Genomic DNA, 20,452 nt, shown 5'->3' with positions numbered 1-20,452 from the left:
TAGCTTCAGAGGTCAGATGAGCTCAGGCGTGGTATGGCCGTAAGTGAGAGGCTTCCTCGACAACGGGGTTCATGTAGATACTGTAACCCATTTTGTTGTGATTTAAAAAACAATTTAGAGTGAAGGATATTGATTGGTTTCTATTTTTTTTAATACCTGCACATGACAGCACAGCTGTAATGCATACTCAATGCTGCAAACTTCACGTCATAAACATTTGTGAGTGTGTGCACAAAAACATCTACAGGTGCTCTGTGCATGTACAGTGATATTGATATAACGCTTGAAGATTTTGACATTACTACATCAGTGGGAGAGCTCTTTGCGCAAGACTCACTAACCATCCTATTAGAAAATGAGCTAAAAGAGTGCCTCAGATTCGTTTCAATATTTAAACTGTCATTTGCGTGTTGAAGTGCAAAAGCTTACAGCACCCGGTATTCCCAGGCGGTCACCCATCCAAGTACTGACCAGGCCCGGCCCTGCTTGGCTGCCGAGATCAGACGAGATCGGGGGTGTTCAGGGCGGTATGGCCGTAAGCGAGGGAACGCTTCAGAAACAGCCTTTTTATACATGCTGTGATGACACAGTCATGCTTACGTTTTCATGTTCTGTATACAAGCTGAATTCTCCAAACCGCAAAAATGTTGGACTTCCAAATGGTCCTAACACACTGTGTGCTCGCTGTCACTTTAACACTGTGCTGTGAGAACCTAACATGTGTTATTATCGTGATGTTACTGCGGGAAAAGCATTTTTGCAGCTCAATGTTGAAGCTGCAGTTAACAACAAAGGTTTGCATGTTCTCGCTGTAACACATGAAGTTTAGCACAATACTATAGTTTAAACGCTGTGACATTTGCAGCCTATAAAAGGTCTTTTATAGCGGTCGTCACTCGCTTACGGCCATACCACCCTGAACACGCCCGATCTCGTCTGATCTCGGAAGCTAAGCAGCGTCGGGCCTGGTCAGTACTTGGATGGGAGACCGCCTGGGAATACCAGGTGCTGTAAGCTTTTGCACTTCAACACACAAACGGCAGAGGGCGCTGCTGCTCACTCAGTGGAGGCAGCTTCAGGAAAGGCTTCGTGACAACGCTCCTGATTGCCTTTCGCTTTTGTGTAAAACAAAAAAACAACAAGAACGAAATATTTAGGAAATGCACAAACTTATTTATTCCGTAAATGCAGAAAATGTCTATGGCTAGTCCGTCTGGGCTCAGTAGTGAGGAACTTGTTAACCTTGTAGTGTGCAGCAGGCACAGTGTCCACCTGACACCCATGAGCAACGAGTTTTAATTCTTATTGGCTGCTGGCTGCGGTCCCGAAGAATACTGCGTAAATGCGCATCAATGTGATACCCTGAGCAGGGAACACGATATCATGGAGTTTCTAACATGGAGCAAGGTGAAGGTGATGCTACTATCCAGGACAGCCCCTGCTTAGCTTCAGAGGTCAGATGAGTTCAGGCGTGGTATGGCCGTAAGTGAGAGGCTTCCTCGACAACGGGGTTCATGTAGATACTGTAACCCATTTTGTTGTGATTTAAAAAACAATTTAGAGTGAAGGATATTGATTGGTTTCTATTTTTTTTAATACCTGCACATGACAGCACAGCTGTAATGCATACTCAATGCTGCAAACTTCACGTCATAAACATTTGTGAGTGTGTGCACAAAAACATCTACAGGTGCTCTGTGCATGTACAGTGATATTGATATAACGCTTGAAGATTTTGACATTACTACATCAGTGGGAGAGCTCTTTGCGCAAGACTCACTAACCATCCTATTAGAAAATGAGCTAAAAGAGTGCCTCAGATTCGTTTCAATATTTAAACTGTCATTTGCGTGTTGAAGTGCAAAAGCTTACAGCACCCGGTATTCCCAGGCGGTCACCCATCCAAGTACTGACCAGGCCCGGCCCTGCTTGGCTGCCGAGATCAGACGAGATCGGGCGTGTTCAGGGCGGTATGGCCGTAAGCGAGGGAACGCTTCAGAAACAGCCTTTTTATACATGCTGTGATGACACAGTCATGCTTACGTTTTCATGTTCTGTATACAAGCTGAATTCTCCAAACCGCAAAAATGTTGGACTTCCAAATGGTCCTAACACACTGTGTGCTCGCTGTCACTTTAACACTGTGCTGTGAGAACCTAACATGTGTTATTATCGTGATGTTACTGCGGGAAAAGCATTTTTGCAGCTCAATGTTGAAGCTGCAGTTAACAACAAAGGTTTGCATGTTCTCGCTGTAACACATGAAGTTTAGCACAATACTATAGTTTAAACGCTGTGACATTTGCAGCCTATAAAAGGTCTTTTATAGCGGGCTTCACTGGCTTACGGCCATACCACCCTGAACACGCCCGATCTCGTCTGATCTCGGAAGCTAAGCAGGGTCGGGCCTGGTCAGTACTTGGATGGGAGACCGCCTGGGAATACCAGGTGCTGTAAGCTTTTGCACTTCAACACACAAACGGCAGAGGGCGCTGCTGCTCACTCAGTGGAGGCAGCTTCAGGAAAGGCTTCGTGACAACGCTCCTGATTGCCTTTCGCTTTTGTGTAAAACAAAAAAACAACAAGAACGAAATATTTAGGAAATGCACAAACTTATTTATTCCGTAAATGCAGAAAATGTCTATGGCTAGTCCGTCTGGGCTCAGTAGTGAGGAACTTGTTAACCTTGTAGTGTGCAGCAGGCACAGTGTCCGCCTGACACCCATGAGCAACGAGTTTTAATTCTTATTGGCTGCTGGCTGCGGTCCCGAAGAATACTGCGTAAATGCGCATCAATGTGATACCCTGAGCAGGGAACACGATATCATGGAGTTTCTAACATGGAGCAAGGTGAAGGTGATGCTACTATCCAGGACAGCCCCTGCTTAGCTTCAGAGGTCAGATGAGTTCAGGCGTGGTATGGCCGTAAGTGAGAGGCTTCCTCGACAACGGGGTTCATGTAGATACTGTAACCCATTTTGTTGTGATTTAAAAAACAATTTAGAGTGAAGGATATTGATTGGTTTCTATTTTTTTTAATACCTGCACATGACAGCACAGCTGTAATGCATACTCAATGCTGCAAACTTCACGTCATAAACATTTGTGAGTGTGTGCACAAAAACATCTACAGGTGCTCTGTGCATGTACAGTGATATTGATATAACGCTTGAAGATTTTGACATTACTACATCAGTGGGAGAGCTCTTTGCGCAAGACTCACTAACCATCCTATTAGAAAATGAGCTAAAAGAGTGCCTCAGATTCGTTTCAATATTTAAACTGTCATTTGCGTGTTGAAGTGCAAAAGCTTACAGCACCCGGTATTCCCAGGCGGTCACCCATCCAAGTACTGACCAGGCCCGGCCCTGCTTGGCTGCCGAGATCAGACGAGATCGGGCGTGTTCAGGGCGGTATGGCCGTAAGCGAGGGAACGCTTCAGAAACAGCCTTTTTATACATGCTGTGATGACACAGTCATGCTTACGTTTTCATGTTCTGTATACAAGCTGAATTCTCCAAACCGCAAAAATGTTGGACTTCCAAATGGTCCTAACACACTGTGTGCTCGCTGTCACTTTAACACTGTGCTGTGAGAACCTAACATGTGTTATTATCGTGATGTTACTGCGGGAAAAGCATTTTTGCAGCTCAATGTTGAAGCTGCAGTTAACAACAAAGGTTTGCATGTTCTCGCTGTAACACATGAAGTTTAGCACAATACTATAGTTTAAACGCTGTGACATTTGCAGCCTATAAAAGGTCTTTTATAGCGGGCTTCACTCGCTTACGGCCATACCACCCTGAACACGCCCGATCTCGTCTGATCTCGGAAGCTAAGCAGGGTCGGGCCTGGTCAGTACTTGGATGGGAGACCGCCTGGGAATACCAGGTGCTGTAAGCTTTTGCACTTCAACACACAAACGGCAGAGGGCGCTGCTGCTCACTCAGTGGAGGCAGCTTCAGGAAAGGCTTCGTGACAACGCTCCTGATTGCCTTTCGCTTTTGTGTAAAACAAAAAAACAACAAGAACGAAATATTTAGGAAATGCACAAACTTATTTATTCCGTAAATGCAGAAAATGTCTATGGCTAGTCCGTCTGGGCTCAGTAGTGAGGAACTTGTTAACCTTGTAGTGTGCAGCAGGCACAGTGTCCACCTGACACCCATGAGCAACGAGTTTTAATTCTTATTGGCTGCTGGCTGCGGTCCCGAAGAATACTGCGTAAATGCGCATCAATGTGATACCCTGAGCAGGGAACACGATATCATGGAGTTTCTAACATGGAGCAAGGTGAAGGTGATGCTACTATCCAGGACAGCCCCTGCTTAGCTTCAGAGGTCAGATGAGCTCAGGCGTGGTATGGCCGTAAGTGAGAGGCTTCCTCGACAACGGGGTTCATGTAGATACTGTAACCCATTTTGTTGTGATTTAAAAAACAATTTAGAGTGAAGGATATTGATTGGTTTCTATTTTTTTTAATACCTGCACATGACAGCACAGCTGTAATGCAGACTCAATGCTGCAAACTTCACGTCATAAACATTTGTGAGTGTGTGCACAAAAACATCTACAGGTGCTCTGTGCATGTACAGTGATATTGATATAACGCTTGAAGATTTTGACATTACTACATCAGTGGGAGAGCTCTTTGCGCAAGACTCACTAACCATCCTATTAGAAAATGAGCTAAAAGAGTGCCTCAGATTCGTTTCAATATTTAAACTGTCATTTGCGTGTTGAAGTGCAAAAGCTTACAGCACCCGGTATTCCCAGGCGGTCACCCATCCAAGTACTGACCAGGCCCGGCCCTGCTTGGCTGCCGAGATCAGACGAGATCGGGCGTGTTCAGGGCGGTATGGCCGTAAGCGAGGGAACGCTTCAGAAACAGCCTTTTTATACATGCTGTGATGACACAGTCATGCTTACGTTTTCATGTTCTGTATACAAGCTGAATTCTCCAAACCGCAAAAATGTTGGACTTCCAAATGGTCCTAACACACTGTGTGCTCGCTGTCACTTTAACACTGTGCTGTGAGAACCTAACATGTGTTATTATCGTGATGTTACTGCGGGAAAAGCATTTTTGCAGCTCAATGTTGAAGCTGCAGTTAACAACAAAGGTTTGCATGTTCTCGCTGTAACACATGAAGTTTAGCACAATACTATAGTTTAAACGCTGTGACATTTGCAGCCTATAAAAGGTCTTTTATAGCGGGCTTCACTCGCTTACGGCCATACCACCCTGAACACGCCCGATCTCGTCTGATCTCGGAAGCTAAGCAGGGTCGGGCCTGGTCAGTACTTGGATGGGAGACCGCCTGGGAATACCAGGTGCTGTAAGCTTTTGCACTTCAACACACAAACGGCAGAGGGCGCTGCTGCTCACTCAGTGGAGGCAGCTTCAGGAAAGGCTTCGTGACAACGCTCCTGATTGCCTTTCGCTTTTGTGTAAAACAAAAAAACAACAAGAACGAAATATTTAGGAAATGCACAAACTTATTTATTCCGTAAATGCAGAAAATGTCTATGGCTAGTCCGTCTGGGCTCAGTAGTGAGGAACTTGTTAACCTTGTAGTGTGCAGCAGGCACAGTGTCCGCCTGACACCCATGAGCAACGAGTTTTAATTCTTATTGGCTGCTGGCTGCGGTCCCGAAGAATACTGCGTAAATGCGCATCAATGTGATACCCTGAGCAGGGAACACGATATCATGGAGTTTCTAACATGGAGCAAGGTGAAGGTGATGCTACTATCCAGGACAGCCCCTGCTTAGCTTCAGAGGTCAGATGAGCTCAGGCGTGGTATGGCCGTAAGTGAGAGGCTTCCTCGACAACGGGGTTCATGTAGATACTGTAACCCATTTTGTTGTGATTTAAAAAACAATTTAGAGTGAAGGATATTGATTGGTTTCTATTTTTTTTAATACCTGCACATGACAGCACAGCTGTAATGCATACTCAATGCTGCAAACTTCACGTCATAAACATTTGTGAGTGTGTGCACAAAAACATCTACAGGTGCTCTGTGCATGTACAGTGATATTGATATAACGCTTGAAGATTTTGACATTACTACATCAGTGGGAGAGCTCTTTGCGCAAGACTCACTAACCATCCTATTAGAAAATGAGCTAAAAGAGTGCCTCAGATTCGTTTCAATATTTAAACTGTCATTTGCGTGTTGAAGTGCAAAAGCTTACAGCACCCGGTATTCCCAGGCGGTCACCCATCCAAGTACTGACCAGGCCCGGCCCTGCTTGGCTGCCGAGATCAGACGAGATCGGGGGTGTTCAGGGCGGTATGGCCGTAAGGGAGGGAACGCTTCAGAAACAGCCTTTTTATACATGCTGTGATGACACAGTCATGCTTACGTTTTCATGTTCTGTATACAAGCTGAATTCTCCAAACCGCAAAAATGTTGGACTTCCAAATGGTCCTAACACACTGTGTGCTCGCTGTCACTTTAACACTGTGCTGTGAGAACCTAACATGTGTTATTATCGTGATGTTACTGCGGGAAAAGCATTTTTGCAGCTCAATGTTGAAGCTGCAGTTAACAACAAAGGTTTGCATGTTCTCGCTGTAACACATGAAGTTTAGCACAATACTATAGTTTAAACGCTGTGACATTTGCAGCCTATAAAAGGTCTTTTATAGCGGTCGTCACTCGCTTACGGCCATACCACCCTGAACACGCCCGATCTCGTCTGATCTCGGAAGCTAAGCAGCGTCGGGCCTGGTCAGTACTTGGATGGGAGACCGCCTGGGAATACCAGGTGCTGTAAGCTTTTGCACTTCAACACACAAACGGCAGAGGGCGCTGCTGCTCACTCAGTGGAGGCAGCTTCAGGAAAGGCTTCGTGACAACGCTCCTGATTGCCTTTCACTTTTGTGTAAAACAAAAAAACAACAAGAACGAAATATTTAGGAAATGCACAAACTTATTTATTCCGTAAATGCAGAAAATGTCTATGGCTAGTCCGTCTGGGCTCAGTAGTGAGGAACTTGTTAACCTTGTAGTGTGCAGCAGGCACAGTGTCCACCTGACACCCATGAGCAACGAGTTTTAATTCTTATTGGCTGCTGGCTGCGGTCCCGAAGAATACTGCGTAAATGCGCATCAATGTGATACCCTGAGCAGGGAACACGATATCATGGAGTTTCTAACATGGAGCAAGGTGAAGGTGATGCTACTATCCAGGACAGCCCCTGCTTAGCTTCAGAGGTCAGATGAGTTCAGGCGTGGTATGGCCGTAAGTGAGAGGCTTCCTCGACAACGGGGTTCATGTAGATACTGTAACCCATTTTGTTGTGATTTAAAAAACAATTTAGAGTGAAGGATATTGATTGGTTTCTATTTTTTTTAATACCTGCACATGACAGCACAGCTGTAATGCATACTCAATGCTGCAAACTTCACGTCATAAACATTTGTGAGTGTGTGCACAAAAACATCTACAGGTGCTCTGTGCATGTACAGTGATATTGATATAACGCTTGAAGATTTTGACATTACTACATCAGTGGGAGAGCTCTTTGCGCAAGACTCACTAACCATCCTATTAGAAAATGAGCTAAAAGAGTGCCTCAGATTCGTTTCAATATTTAAACTGTCATTTGCGTGTTGAAGTGCAAAAGCTTACAGCACCCGGTATTCCCAGGCGGTCACCCATCCAAGTACTGACCAGGCCCGGCCCTGCTTGGCTGCCGAGATCAGACGAGATCGGGCGTGTTCAGGGCGGTATGGCCGTAAGCGAGGGAACGCTTCAGAAACAGCCTTTTTATACATGCTGTGATGACACAGTCATGCTTACGTTTTCATGTTCTGTATACAAGCTGAATTCTCCAAACCGCAAAAATGTTGGACTTCCAAATGGTCCTAACACACTGTGTGCTCGCTGTCACTTTAACACTGTGCTGTGAGAACCTAACATGTGTTATTATCGTGATGTTACTGCGGGAAAAGCATTTTTGCAGCTCAATGTTGAAGCTGCAGTTAACAACAAAGGTTTGCATGTTCTCGCTGTAACACATGAAGTTTAGCACAATACTATAGTTTAAACGCTGTGACATTTGCAGCCTATAAAAGGTCTTTTATAGCGGGCTTCACTCGCTTACGGCCATACCACCCTGAACACGCCCGATCTCGTCTGATCTCGGAAGCTAAGCAGGGTCGGGCCTGGTCAGTACTTGGATGGGAGACCGCCTGGGAATACCAGGTGCTGTAAGCTTTTGCACTTCAACACACAAACGGCAGAGGGCGCTGCTGCTCACTCAGTGGAGGCAGCTTCAGGAAAGGCTTCGTGACAACGCTCCTGATTGCCTTTCGCTTTTGTGTAAAACAAAAAAACAACAAGAACGAAATATTTAGGAAATGCACAAACTTATTTATTCCGTAAATGCAGAAAATGTCTATGGCTAGTCCGTCTGGGCTCAGTAGTGAGGAACTTGTTAACCTTGTAGTGTGCAGCAGGCACAGTGTCCACCTGACACCCATGAGCAACGAGTTTTAATTCTTATTGGCTGCTGGCTGCGGTCCCGAAGAATACTGCGTAAATGCGCATCAATGTGATACCCTGAGCAGGGAACACGATATCATGGAGTTTCTAACATGGAGCAAGGTGAAGGTGATGCTACTATCCAGGACAGCCCCTGCTTAGCTTCAGAGGTCAGATGAGCTCAGGCGTGGTATGGCCGTAAGTGAGAGGCTTCCTCGACAACGGGGTTCATGTAGATACTGTAACCCATTTTGTTGTGATTTAAAAAACAATTTAGAGTGAAGGATATTGATTGGTTTCTATTTTTTTTAATACCTGCACATGACAGCACAGCTGTAATGCAGACTCAATGCTGCAAACTTCACGTCATAAACATTTGTGAGTGTGTGCACAAAAACATCTACAGGTGCTCTGTGCATGTACAGTGATATTGATATAACGCTTGAAGATTTTGACATTACTACATCAGTGGGAGAGCTCTTTGCGCAAGACTCACTAACCATCCTATTAGAAAATGAGCTAAAAGAGTGCCTCAGATTCGTTTCAATATTTAAACTGTCATTTGCGTGTTGAAGTGCAAAAGCTTACAGCACCCGGTATTCCCAGGCGGTCACCCATCCAAGTACTGACCAGGCCCGGCCCTGCTTGGCTGCCGAGATCAGACGAGATCGGGCGTGTTCAGGGCGGTATGGCCGTAAGCGAGGGAACGCTTCAGAAACAGCCTTTTTATACATGCTGTGATGACACAGTCATGCTTACGTTTTCATGTTCTGTATACAAGCTGAATTCTCCAAACCGCAAAAATGTTGGACTTCCAAATGGTCCTAACACACTGTGTGCTCGCTGTCACTTTAACACTGTGCTGTGAGAACCTAACATGTGTTATTATCGTGATGTTACTGCGGGAAAAGCATTTTTGCAGCTCAATGTTGAAGCTGCAGTTAACAACAAAGGTTTGCATGTTCTCGCTGTAACACATGAAGTTTAGCACAATACTATAGTTTAAACGCTGTGACATTTGCAGCCTATAAAAGGTCTTTTATAGCGGGCTTCACTCGCTTACGGCCATACCACCCTGAACACGCCCGATCTCGTCTGATCTCGGAAGCTAAGCAGGGTCGGGCCTGGTCAGTACTTGGATGGGAGACCGCCTGGGAATACCAGGTGCTGTAAGCTTTTGCACTTCAACACACAAACGGCAGAGGGCGCTGCTGCTCACTCAGTGGAGGCAGCTTCAGGAAAGGCTTCGTGACAACGCTCCTGATTGCCTTTCGCTTTTGTGTAAAACAAAAAAACAACAAGAACGAAATATTTAGGAAATGCACAAACTTATTTATTCCGTAAATGCAGAAAATGTCTATGGCTAGTCCGTCTGGGCTCAGTAGTGAGGAACTTGTTAACCTTGTAGTGTGCAGCAGGCACAGTGTCCGCCTGACACCCATGAGCAACGAGTTTTAATTCTTATTGGCTGCTGGCTGCGGTCCCGAAGAATACTGCGTAAATGCGCATCAATGTGATACCCTGAGCAGGGAACACGATATCATGGAGTTTCTAACATGGAGCAAGGTGAAGGTGATGCTACTATCCAGGACAGCCCCTGCTTAGCTTCAGAGGTCAGATGAGCTCAGGCGTGGTATGGCCGTAAGTGAGAGGCTTCCTCGACAACGGGGTTCATGTAGATACTGTAACCCATTTTGTTGTGATTTAAAAAACAATTTAGAGTGAAGGATATTGATTGGTTTCTATTTTTTTTAATACCTGCACATGACAGCACAGCTGTAATGCATACTCAATGCTGCAAACTTCACGTCATAAACATTTGTGAGTGTGTGCACAAAAACATCTACAGGTGCTCTGTGCATGTACAGTGATATTGATATAACGCTTGAAGATTTTGACATTACTACATCAGTGGGAGAGCTCTTTGCGCAAGACTCACTAACCATCCTATTAGAAAATGAGCTAAAAGAGTGCCTCAGATTCGTTTCAATATTTAAACTGTCATTTGCGTGTTGAAGTGCAAAAGCTTACAGCACCCGGTATTCCCAGGCGGTCACCCATCCAAGTACTGACCAGGCCCGGCCCTGCTTGGCTGCCGAGATCAGACGAGATCGGGGGTGTTCAGGGCGGTATGGCCGTAAGCGAGGGAACGCTTCAGAAACAGCCTTTTTATACATGCTGTGATGACACAGTCATGCTTACGTTTTCATGTTCTGTATACAAGCTGAATTCTCCAAACCGCAAAAATGTTGGACTTCCAAATGGTCCTAACACACTGTGTGCTCGCTGTCACTTTAACACTGTGCTGTGAGAACCTAACATGTGTTATTATCGTGATGTTACTGCGGGAAAAGCATTTTTGCAGCTCAATGTTGAAGCTGCAGTTAACAACAAAGGTTTGCATGTTCTCGCTGTAACACATGAAGTTTAGCACAATACTATAGTTTAAACGCTGTGACATTTGCAGCCTATAAAAGGTCTTTTATAGCGGTCGTCACTCGCTTACGGCCATACCACCCTGAACACGCCCGATCTCGTCTGATCTCGGAAGCTAAGCAGCGTCGGGCCTGGTCAGTACTTGGATGGGAGACCGCCTGGGAATACCAGGTGCTGTAAGCTTTTGCACTTCAACACACAAACGGCAGAGGGCGCTGCTGCTCACTCAGTGGAGGCAGCTTCAGGAAAGGCTTCGTGACAACGCTCCTGATTGCCTTTCACTTTTGTGTAAAACAAAAAAACAACAAGAACGAAATATTTAGGAAATGCACAAACTTATTTATTCCGTAAATGCAGAAAATGTCTATGGCTAGTCCGTCTGGGCTCAGTAGTGAGGAACTTGTTAACCTTGTAGTGTGCAGCAGGCACAGTGTCCACCTGACACCCATGAGCAACGAGTTTTAATTCTTATTGGCTGCTGGCTGCGGTCCCGAAGAATACTGCGTAAATGCGCATCAATGTGATACCCTGAGCAGGGAACACGATATCATGGAGTTTCTAACATGGAGCAAGGTGAAGGTGATGCTACTATCCAGGACAGCCCCTGCTTAGCTTCAGAGGTCAGATGAGTTCAGGCGTGGTATGGCCGTAAGTGAGAGGCTTCCTCGACAACGGGGTTCATGTAGATACTGTAACCCATTTTGTTGTGATTTAAAAAACAATTTAGAGTGAAGGATATTGATTGGTTTCTATTTTTTTTAATACCTGCACATGACAGCACAGCTGTAATGCATACTCAATGCTGCAAACTTCACGTCATAAACATTTGTGAGTGTGTGCACAAAAACATCTACAGGTGCTCTGTGCATGTACAGTGATATTGATATAACGCTTGAAGATTTTGACATTACTACATCAGTGGGAGAGCTCTTTGCGCAAGACTCACTAACCATCCTATTAGAAAATGAGCTAAAAGAGTGCCTCAGATTCGTTTCAATATTTAAACTGTCATTTGCGTGTTGAAGTGCAAAAGCTTACAGCACCCGGTATTCCCAGGCGGTCACCCATCCAAGTACTGACCAGGCCCGGCCCTGCTTGGCTGCCGAGATCAGACGAGATCGGGCGTGTTCAGGGCGGTATGGCCGTAAGCGAGGGAACGCTTCAGAAACAGCCTTTTTATACATGCTGTGATGACACAGTCATGCTTACGTTTTCATGTTCTGTATACAAGCTGAATTCTCCAAACCGCAAAAATGTTGGACTTCCAAATGGTCCTAACACACTGTGTGCTCGCTGTCACTTTAACACTGTGCTGTGAGAACCTAACATGTGTTATTATCGTGATGTTACTGCGGGAAAAGCATTTTTGCAGCTCAATGTTGAAGCTGCAGTTAACAACAAAGGTTTGCATGTTCTCGCTGTAACACATGAAGTTTAGCACAATACTATAGTTTAAACGCTGTGACATTTGCAGCCTATAAAAGGTCTTTTATAGCGGTCGTCACTCGCTTACGGCCATACCACCCTGAACACGCCCGATCTCGTCTGATCTCGGAAGCTAAGCAGGGTCGGGCCTGGTCAGTACTTGGATGGGAGACCGCCTGGGAATACCAGGTGCTGTAAGCTTTTGCACTTCAACACACAAACGGCAGAGGGCGCTGCTGCTCACTCAGTGGAGGCAGCTTCAGGAAAGGCTTCGTGACAACGCTCCTGATTGCCTTTCGCTTTTGTGTAAAACAAAAAAACAACAAGAACGAAATATTTAGGAAATGCACAAACTTATTTATTCCGTAAATGCAGAAAATGTCTATGGCTAGTCCGTCTGGGCTCAGTAGTGAGGAACTTGTTAACCTTGTAGTGTGCAGCAGGCACAGTGTCCACCTGACACCCATGAGCAACGAGTTTTAATTCTTATTGGCTGCTGGCTGCGGTCCCGAAGAATACTGCGTAAATGCGCATCAATGTGATACCCTGAGCAGGGAACACGATATCATGGAGTTTCTAACATGGAGCAAGGTGAAGGTGATGCTACTATCCAGGACAGCCCCTGCTTAGCTTCAGAGGTCAGATGAGTTCAGGCGTGGTATGGCCGTAAGTGAGAGGCTTCCTCGACAACGGGGTTCATGTAGATACTGTAACCCATTTTGTTGTGATTTAAAAAACAATTTAGAGTGAAGGATATTGATTGGTTTCTATTTTTTTTAATACCTGCACATGACAGCACAGCTGTAATGCATACTCAATGCTGCAAACTTCACGTCATAAACATTTGTGAGTGTGTGCACAAAAACATCTACAGGTGCTCTGTGCATGTACAGTGATATTGATATAACGCTTGAAGATTTTGACATTACTACATCAGTGGGAGAGCTCTTTGCGCAAGACTCACTAACCATCCTATTAGAAAATGAGCTAAAAGAGTGCCTCAGATTCGTTTCAATATTTAAACTGTCATTTGCGTGTTGAAGTGCAAAAGCTTACAGCACCCGGTATTCCCAGGCGGTCACCCATCCAAGTACTGACCAGGCCCGGCCCTGCTTGGCTGCCGAGATCAGACGAGATCGGGCGTGTTCAGGGCGGTATGGCCGTAAGCGAGGGAACGCTTCAGAAACAGCCTTTTTATACATGCTGTGATGACACAGTCATGCTTACGTTTTCATGTTCTGTATACAAGCTGAATTCTCCAAACCGCAAAAATGTTGGACTTCCAAATGGTCCTAACACACTGTGTGCTCGCTGTCACTTTAACACTGTGCTGTGAGAACCTAACATGTGTTATTATCGTGATGTTACTGCGGGAAAAGCATTTTTGCAGCTCAATGTTGAAGCTGCAGTTAACAACAAAGGTTTGCATGTTCTCGCTGTAACACATGAAGTTTAGCACAATACTATAGTTTAAACGCTGTGACATTTGCAGCCTATAAAAGGTCTTTTATAGCGGTCGTCACTCGCTTACGGCCATACCACCCTGAACACGCCCGATCTCGTCTGATCTCGGAAGCTAAGCAGGGTCGGGCCTGGTCAGTACTTGGATGGGAGACCGCCTGGGAATACCAGGTGCTGTAAGCTTTTGCACTTCAACACACAAACGGCAGAGGGCGCTGCTGCTCACTCAGTGGAGGCAGCTTCAGGAAAGGCTTCGTGACAACGCTCCTGATTGCCTTTCGCTTTTGTGTAAAACAAAAAAACAACAAGAACGAAATATTTAGGAAATGCACAAACTTATTTATTCCGTAAATGCAGAAAATGTCTATGGCTAGTCCGTCTGGGCTCAGTAGTGAGGAACTTGTTAACCTTGTAGTGTGCAGCAGGCACAGTGTCCACCTGACACCCATGAGCAACGAGTTTTAATTCTTATTGGCTGCTGGCTGCGGTCCCGAAGAATACTGCGTAAATGCGCATCAATGTGATACCCTGAGCAGGGAACACGATATCATGGAGTTTCTAACATGGAGCAAGGTGAAGGTGATGCTACTATCCAGGACAGCCCCTGCTTAGCTTCAGAGGTCAGATGAGTTCAGGCGTGGTATGGCCGTAAGTGAGAGGCTTCCTCGACAACGGGGTTCATGTAGATACTGTAACCCATTTTGTTGTGATTTAAAAAACAATTTAGAGTGAAGGATATTGATTGGTTTCTATTTTTTTTAATACCTGCACATGACAGCACAGCTGTAATGCAGACTCAATGCTGCAAACTTCACGTCATAAACATTTGTGAGTGTGTGCACAAAAACATCTACAGGTGCTCTGTGCATGTACAGTGATATTGATATAACGCTTGAAGATTTTGACATTACTACATCAGTGGGAGAGCTCTTTGCGCAAGACTCACTAACCATCCTATTAGAAAATGAGCTAAAAGAGTGCCTCAGATTCGTTTCAATATTTAAACTGTCATTTGCGTGTTGAAGTGCAAAAGCTTACAGCACCCGGTATTCCCAGGCGGTCACCCATCCAAGTACTGACCAGGCCCGGCCCTGCTTGGCTGCCGAGATCAGACGAGATCGGGCGTGTTCAGGGCGGTATGGCCGTAAGCGAGGGAACGCTTCAGAAACAGCCTTTTTATACATGCTGTGATGACACAGTCATGCTTACGTTTTCATGTTCTGTATACAAGCTGAATTCTCCAAACCGCAAAAATGTTGGACTTCCAAATGGTCCTAACACACTGTGTGCTCGCTGTCACTTTAACACTGTGCTGTGAGAACCTAACATGTGTTATTATCGTGATGTTACTGCGGGAAAAGCATTTTTGCAGCTCAATGTTGAAGCTGCAGTTAACAACAAAGGTTTGCATGTTCTCGCTGTAACACATGAAGTTTAGCACAATACTATAGTTTAAACGCTGTGACATTTGCAGCCTATAAAAGGTCTTTTATAGCGGGCTTCACTCGCTTACGGCCATACCACCCTGAACACGCCCGATCTCGTCTGATCTCGGAAGCTAAGCAGGGTCGGGCCTGGTCAGTACTTGGATGGGAGACCGCCTGGGAATACCAGGTGCTGTAAGCTTTTGCACTTCAACACACAAACGGCAGAGGGCGCTGCTGCTCACTCAGTGGAGGCAGCTTCAGGAAAGGCTTCGTGACAACGCTCCTGATTGCCTTTCGCTTTTGTGTAAAACAAAAAAACAACAAGAACGAAATATTTAGGAAATGCACAAACTTATTTATTCCGTAAATGCAGAAAATGTCTATGGCTAGTCCGTCTGGGCTCAGTAGTGAGGAACTTGTTAACCTTGTAGTGTGCAGCAGGCACAGTGTCCGCCTGACACCCATGAGCAACGAGTTTTAATTCTTATTGGCTGCTGGCTGCGGTCCCGAAGAATACTGCGTAAATGCGCATCAATGTGATACCCTGAGCAGGGAACACGATATCATGGAGTTTCTAACATGGAGCAAGGTGAAGGTGATGCTACTATCCAGGACAGCCCCTGCTTAGCTTCAGAGGTCAGATGAGCTCAGGCGTGGTATGGCCGTAAGTGAGAGGCTTCCTCGACAACGGGGTTCATGTAGATACTGTAACCCATTTTGTTGTGATTTAAAAAACAATTTAGAGTGAAGGATATTGATTGGTTTCTATTTTTTTTAATACCTGCACATGACAGCACAGCTGTAATGCATACTCAATGCTGCAAACTTCACGTCATAAACATTTGTGAGTGTGTGCACAAAAACATCTACAGGTGCTCTGTGCATGTACAGTGATATTGATATAACGCTTGAAGATTTTGACATTACTACATCAGTGGGAGAGCTCTTTGCGCAAGACTCACTAACCATCCTATTAGAAAATGAGCTAAAAGAGTGCCTCAGATTCGTTTCAATATTTAAACTGTCATTTGCGTGTTGAAGTGCAAAAGCTTACAGCACCCGGTATTCCCAGGCGGTCACCCATCCAAGTACTGACCAGGCCCGGCCCTGCTTGGCTGCCGAGATCAGACGAGATCGGGGGTGTTCAGGGCGGTATGGCCGTAAGGGAGGGAATGCTTCAGAAACAGCCTTTTTATACATGCTGTGATGACACAGTCATGCTTACGTTTTCATGTTCTGTATACAAGCTGAATTCTCCAAACCGCAAAAATGTTGGACTTCCAAATGGTCCTAACACACTGTGTGCTCGCTGTCACTTTAACACTGTGCTGTGAGAACCTAACATGTGTTATTATCGTGATGTTACTGCGGGAAAAGCATTTTTGCAGCTCAATGTTGAAGCTGCAGTTAACAACAAAGGTTTGCATGTTCTCGCTGTAACACATGAAGTTTAGCACAATACTATAGTTTAAACGCTGTGACATTTGCAGCCTATAAAAGGTCTTTTATAGCGGGCTTCACTCGCTTACGGCCATACCACCCTGAACACGCCCGATCTCGTCTGATCTCGGAAGCTAAGCAGGGTCGGGCCTGGTCAGTACTTGGATGGGAGACCGCCTGGGAATACCAGGTGCTGTAAGCTTTTGCACTTCAACACACAAACGGCAGAGGGCGCTGCTGCTCACTCAGTGGAGGCAGCTTCAGGAAAGGCTTCGTGACAACGCTCCTGATTGCCTTTCGCTTTTGTGTAAAACAAAAAAACAACAAGAACGAAATATTTAGGAAATGCACAAACTTATTTATTCCGTAAATGCAGAAAATGTCTATGGCTAGTCCGTCTGGGCTCAGTAGTGAGGAACTTGTTAACCTTGTAGTGTGCAGCAGGCACAGTGTCCGCCTGACACCCATGAGCAACGAGTTTTAATTCTTATTGGCTGCTGGCTGCGGTCCCGAAGAATACTGCGTAAATGCGCATCAATGTGATACCCTGAGCAGGGAACACGATATCATGGAGTTTCTAACATGGAGCAAGGTGAAGGTGATGCTACTATCCAGGACAGCCCCTGCTTAGCTTCAGAGGTCAGATGAGCTCAGGCGTGGTATGGCCGTAAGTGAGAGGCTTCCTCGACAACGGGGTTCATGTAGATACTGTAACCCATTTTGTTGTGATTTAAAAAACAATTTAGAGTGAAGGATATTGATTGGTTTCTATTTTTTTTAATACCTGCACATGACAGCACAGCTGTAATGCATACTCAATGCTGCAAACTTCACGTCATAAACATTTGTGAGTGTGTGCACAAAAACATCTACAGGTGCTCTGTGCATGTACAGTGATATTGATATAACGCTTGAAGATTTTGACATTACTACATCAGTGGGAGAGCTCTTTGCGCAAGACTCACTAACCATCCTATTAGAAAATGAGCTAAAAGAGTGCCTCAGATTCGTTTCAATATTTAAACTGTCATTTGCGTGTTGAAGTGCAAAAGCTTACAGCACCCGGTATTCCCAGGCGGTCACCCATCCAAGTACTGACCAGGCCCGGCCCTGCTTGGCTGCCGAGATCAGACGAGATCGGGGGTGTTCAGGGCGGTATGGCCGTAAGCGAGGGAACGCTTCAGAAACAGCCTTTTTATACATGCTGTGATGACACAGTCATGCTTACGTTTTCATGTTCTGTATACAAGCTGAATTCTCCAAACCGCAAAAATGTTGGACTTCCAAATGGTCCTAACACACTGTGTGCTCGCTGTCACTTTAACACTGTGCTGTGAGAACCTAACATGTGTTATTATCGTGATGTTACTGCGGGAAAAGCATTTTTGCAGCTCAATGTTGAAGCTGCAGTTAACAACAAAGGTTTGCATGTTCTCGCTGTAACACATGAAGTTTAGCACAATACTATAGTTTAAACGCTGTGACATTTGCAGCCTATAAAAGGTCTTTTATAGCGGTCGTCACTCGCTTACGGCCATACCACCCTGAACACGCCCGATCTCGTCTGATCTCGGAAGCTAAGCAGCGTCGGGCCTGGTCAGTACTTGGATGGGAGACCGCCTGGGAATACCAGGTGCTGTAAGCTTTTGCACTTCAACACACAAACGGCAGAGGGCGCTGCTGCTCACTCAGTGGAGGCAGCTTCAGGAAAGGCTTCGTGACAACGCTCCTGATTGCCTTTCACTTTTGTGTAAAACAAAAAAACAACAAGAACGAAATATTTAGGAAATGCACAAACTTATTTATTCCGTAAATGCAGAAAATGTCTATGGCTAGTCCGTCTGGGCTCAGTAGTGAGGAACTTGTTAACCTTGTAGTGTGCAGCAGGCACAGTGTCCACCTGACACCCATGAGCAACGAGTTTTAATTCTTATTGGCTGCTGGCTGCGGTCCCGAAGAATACTGCGTAAATGCGCATCAATGTGATACCCTGAGCAGGGAACACGATATCATGGAGTTTCTAACATGGAGCAAGGTGAAGGTGATGCTACTATCCAGGACAGCCCCTGCTTAGCTTCAGAGGTCAGATGAGTTCAGGCGTGGTATGGCCGTAAGTGAGAGGCTTCCTCGACAACGGGGTTCATGTAGATACTGTAACCCATTTTGTTGTGATTTAAAAAACAATTTAGAGTGAAGGATATTGATTGGTTTCTATTTTTTTTAATACCTGCACATGACAGCACAGCTGTAATGCATACTCAATGCTGCAAACTTCACGTCATAAACATTTGTGAGTGTGTGCACAAAAACATCTACAGGTGCTCTGTGCATGTACAGTGATATTGATATAACGCTTGAAGATTTTGACATTACTACATCAGTGGGAGAGCTCTTTGCGCAAGACTCACTAACCATCCTATTAGAAAATGAGCTAAAAGAGTGCCTCAGATTCGTTTCAATATTTAAACTGTCATTTGCGTGTTGAAGTGCAAAAGCTTACAGCACCCGGTATTCCCAGGCGGTCACCCATCCAAGTACTGACCAGGCCCGGCCCTGCTTGGCTGCCGAGATCAGACGAGATCGGGCGTGTTCAGGGCGGTATGGCCGTAAGCGAGGGAACGCTTCAGAAACAGCCTTTTTATACATGCTGTGATGACACAGTCATGCTTACGTTTTCATGTTCTGTATACAAGCTGAATTCTCCAAACCGCAAAAATGTTGGACTTCCAAATGGTCCTAACACACTGTGTGCTCGCTGTCACTTTAACACTGTGCTGTGAGAACCTAACATGTGTTATTATCGTGATGTTACTGCGGGAAAAGCATTTTTGCAGCTCAATGTTGAAGCTGCAGTTAACAACAAAGGTTTGCATGTTCTCGCTGTAACACATGAAGTTTAGCACAATACTATAGTTTAAACGCTGTGACATTTGCAGCCTATAAAAGGTCTTTTATAGCGGTCGTCACTCGCTTACGGCCATACCACCCTGAACACGCCCGATCTCGTCTGATCTCGGAAGCTAAGCAGGGTCGGGCCTGGTCAGTACTTGGATGGGAGACCGCCTGGGAATACCAGGTGCTGTAAGCTTTTGCACTTCAACACACAAACGGCAGAGGGCGCTGCTGCTCACTCAGTGGAGGCAGCTTCAGGAAAGGCTTCGTGACAACGCTCCTGATTGCCTTTCGCTTTTGTGTAAAACAAAAAAACAACAAGAACGAAATATTTAGGAAATGCACAAACTTATTTATTCCGTAAATGCAGAAAATGTCTATGGCTAGTCCGTCTGGGCTCAGTAGTGAGGAACTTGTTAACCTTGTAGTGTGCAGCAGGCACAGTGTCCACCTGACACCCATGAGCAACGAGTTTTAATTCTTATTGGCTGCTGGCTGCGGTCCCGAAGAATACTGCGTAAATGCGCATCAATGTGATACCCTGAGCAGGGAACACGATATCATGGAGTTTCTAACATGGAGCAAGGTGAAGGTGATGCTACTATCCAGGACAGCCCCTGCTTAGCTTCAGAGGTCAGATGAGTTCAGGCGTGGTATGGCCGTAAGTGAGAGGCTTCCTCGACAACGGGGTTCATGTAGATACTGTAACCCATTTTGTTGTGATTTAAAAAACAATTTAGAGTGAAGGATATTGATTGGTTTCTATTTTTTTTAATACCTGCACATGACAGCACAGCTGTAATGCAGACTCAATGCTGCAAACTTCACGTCATAAACATTTGTGAGTGTGTGCACAAAAACATCTACAGGTG

General features: G+C 45.4%; 28 non-coding genes across 28 annotated transcripts; 14 read left to right on the top strand and 14 right to left on the bottom strand.

The window, feature by feature from the left end:
* Positions 1 to 422: 422 nt before the first annotated feature.
* LOC134621542 (5S ribosomal RNA) lies at positions 423 to 541 on the bottom strand. The gene has a single exon (XR_010092295.1). It is a non-coding gene; the product is annotated as a 5S ribosomal RNA (ribosomal RNA).
* Positions 542 to 898: 357 nt separating this feature from the next.
* Positions 899 to 1,017, top strand: LOC134622176 (5S ribosomal RNA). Its single transcript, XR_010092877.1, has one exon. It is a non-coding gene; the product is annotated as a 5S ribosomal RNA (ribosomal RNA).
* An 848-nt stretch (positions 1,018 to 1,865) lies between these two features.
* Positions 1,866 to 1,984, bottom strand: LOC134622291 (5S ribosomal RNA). The gene has a single exon (XR_010092984.1). It is a non-coding gene; the product is annotated as a 5S ribosomal RNA (ribosomal RNA).
* A 357-nt stretch (positions 1,985 to 2,341) lies between these two features.
* Positions 2,342 to 2,460, top strand: LOC134621919 (5S ribosomal RNA). The gene has a single exon (XR_010092633.1). It is a non-coding gene; the product is annotated as a 5S ribosomal RNA (ribosomal RNA).
* An 848-nt stretch (positions 2,461 to 3,308) lies between these two features.
* Positions 3,309 to 3,427, bottom strand: LOC134622290 (5S ribosomal RNA). Its single transcript, XR_010092983.1, has one exon. It is a non-coding gene; the product is annotated as a 5S ribosomal RNA (ribosomal RNA).
* Positions 3,428 to 3,784: 357 nt separating this feature from the next.
* On the top strand, positions 3,785 to 3,903 carry LOC134621917 (5S ribosomal RNA). Its single transcript, XR_010092631.1, has one exon. It is a non-coding gene; the product is annotated as a 5S ribosomal RNA (ribosomal RNA).
* Positions 3,904 to 4,751: 848 nt separating this feature from the next.
* Positions 4,752 to 4,870, bottom strand: LOC134622289 (5S ribosomal RNA). Its single transcript, XR_010092982.1, has one exon. It is a non-coding gene; the product is annotated as a 5S ribosomal RNA (ribosomal RNA).
* Positions 4,871 to 5,227: 357 nt separating this feature from the next.
* On the top strand, positions 5,228 to 5,346 carry LOC134621916 (5S ribosomal RNA). Its single transcript, XR_010092630.1, has one exon. It is a non-coding gene; the product is annotated as a 5S ribosomal RNA (ribosomal RNA).
* Positions 5,347 to 6,194: 848 nt separating this feature from the next.
* Positions 6,195 to 6,313, bottom strand: LOC134621724 (5S ribosomal RNA). Its single transcript, XR_010092469.1, has one exon. It is a non-coding gene; the product is annotated as a 5S ribosomal RNA (ribosomal RNA).
* A 357-nt stretch (positions 6,314 to 6,670) lies between these two features.
* Positions 6,671 to 6,789, top strand: LOC134622174 (5S ribosomal RNA). Its single transcript, XR_010092875.1, has one exon. It is a non-coding gene; the product is annotated as a 5S ribosomal RNA (ribosomal RNA).
* An 848-nt stretch (positions 6,790 to 7,637) lies between these two features.
* On the bottom strand, positions 7,638 to 7,756 carry LOC134622288 (5S ribosomal RNA). The gene has a single exon (XR_010092981.1). It is a non-coding gene; the product is annotated as a 5S ribosomal RNA (ribosomal RNA).
* Positions 7,757 to 8,113: 357 nt separating this feature from the next.
* LOC134621915 (5S ribosomal RNA) lies at positions 8,114 to 8,232 on the top strand. The gene has a single exon (XR_010092629.1). It is a non-coding gene; the product is annotated as a 5S ribosomal RNA (ribosomal RNA).
* An 848-nt stretch (positions 8,233 to 9,080) lies between these two features.
* On the bottom strand, positions 9,081 to 9,199 carry LOC134622287 (5S ribosomal RNA). The gene has a single exon (XR_010092980.1). It is a non-coding gene; the product is annotated as a 5S ribosomal RNA (ribosomal RNA).
* Positions 9,200 to 9,556: 357 nt separating this feature from the next.
* On the top strand, positions 9,557 to 9,675 carry LOC134621914 (5S ribosomal RNA). The gene has a single exon (XR_010092628.1). It is a non-coding gene; the product is annotated as a 5S ribosomal RNA (ribosomal RNA).
* Positions 9,676 to 10,523: 848 nt separating this feature from the next.
* LOC134621541 (5S ribosomal RNA) lies at positions 10,524 to 10,642 on the bottom strand. The gene has a single exon (XR_010092294.1). It is a non-coding gene; the product is annotated as a 5S ribosomal RNA (ribosomal RNA).
* A 357-nt stretch (positions 10,643 to 10,999) lies between these two features.
* Positions 11,000 to 11,118, top strand: LOC134622173 (5S ribosomal RNA). The gene has a single exon (XR_010092874.1). It is a non-coding gene; the product is annotated as a 5S ribosomal RNA (ribosomal RNA).
* An 848-nt stretch (positions 11,119 to 11,966) lies between these two features.
* On the bottom strand, positions 11,967 to 12,085 carry LOC134622286 (5S ribosomal RNA). Its single transcript, XR_010092979.1, has one exon. It is a non-coding gene; the product is annotated as a 5S ribosomal RNA (ribosomal RNA).
* Positions 12,086 to 12,442: 357 nt separating this feature from the next.
* On the top strand, positions 12,443 to 12,561 carry LOC134621913 (5S ribosomal RNA). The gene has a single exon (XR_010092627.1). It is a non-coding gene; the product is annotated as a 5S ribosomal RNA (ribosomal RNA).
* An 848-nt stretch (positions 12,562 to 13,409) lies between these two features.
* Positions 13,410 to 13,528, bottom strand: LOC134622285 (5S ribosomal RNA). Its single transcript, XR_010092978.1, has one exon. It is a non-coding gene; the product is annotated as a 5S ribosomal RNA (ribosomal RNA).
* Positions 13,529 to 13,885: 357 nt separating this feature from the next.
* LOC134621912 (5S ribosomal RNA) lies at positions 13,886 to 14,004 on the top strand. Its single transcript, XR_010092626.1, has one exon. It is a non-coding gene; the product is annotated as a 5S ribosomal RNA (ribosomal RNA).
* Positions 14,005 to 14,852: 848 nt separating this feature from the next.
* On the bottom strand, positions 14,853 to 14,971 carry LOC134622283 (5S ribosomal RNA). The gene has a single exon (XR_010092977.1). It is a non-coding gene; the product is annotated as a 5S ribosomal RNA (ribosomal RNA).
* Positions 14,972 to 15,328: 357 nt separating this feature from the next.
* Positions 15,329 to 15,447, top strand: LOC134621911 (5S ribosomal RNA). The gene has a single exon (XR_010092625.1). It is a non-coding gene; the product is annotated as a 5S ribosomal RNA (ribosomal RNA).
* Positions 15,448 to 16,295: 848 nt separating this feature from the next.
* Positions 16,296 to 16,414, bottom strand: LOC134621723 (5S ribosomal RNA). The gene has a single exon (XR_010092468.1). It is a non-coding gene; the product is annotated as a 5S ribosomal RNA (ribosomal RNA).
* Positions 16,415 to 16,771: 357 nt separating this feature from the next.
* Positions 16,772 to 16,890, top strand: LOC134621910 (5S ribosomal RNA). Its single transcript, XR_010092624.1, has one exon. It is a non-coding gene; the product is annotated as a 5S ribosomal RNA (ribosomal RNA).
* An 848-nt stretch (positions 16,891 to 17,738) lies between these two features.
* On the bottom strand, positions 17,739 to 17,857 carry LOC134621540 (5S ribosomal RNA). Its single transcript, XR_010092293.1, has one exon. It is a non-coding gene; the product is annotated as a 5S ribosomal RNA (ribosomal RNA).
* Positions 17,858 to 18,214: 357 nt separating this feature from the next.
* LOC134622172 (5S ribosomal RNA) lies at positions 18,215 to 18,333 on the top strand. The gene has a single exon (XR_010092873.1). It is a non-coding gene; the product is annotated as a 5S ribosomal RNA (ribosomal RNA).
* Positions 18,334 to 19,181: 848 nt separating this feature from the next.
* Positions 19,182 to 19,300, bottom strand: LOC134622281 (5S ribosomal RNA). Its single transcript, XR_010092975.1, has one exon. It is a non-coding gene; the product is annotated as a 5S ribosomal RNA (ribosomal RNA).
* A 357-nt stretch (positions 19,301 to 19,657) lies between these two features.
* Positions 19,658 to 19,776, top strand: LOC134621909 (5S ribosomal RNA). The gene has a single exon (XR_010092623.1). It is a non-coding gene; the product is annotated as a 5S ribosomal RNA (ribosomal RNA).
* Positions 19,777 to 20,452: the final 676 nt, after the last annotated feature.

The sequence above is a fragment of the Pelmatolapia mariae genome, linkage group LG23 (assembly GCF_036321145.2).
Source record: "Pelmatolapia mariae isolate MD_Pm_ZW linkage group LG23, Pm_UMD_F_2, whole genome shotgun sequence".
Taxonomy (NCBI): domain Eukaryota; kingdom Metazoa; phylum Chordata; class Actinopteri; order Cichliformes; family Cichlidae; genus Pelmatolapia; species Pelmatolapia mariae.
Note: the sequence above shows the minus strand (reverse complement) of the source record. Positions and strands in the feature narration are given on the sequence as shown.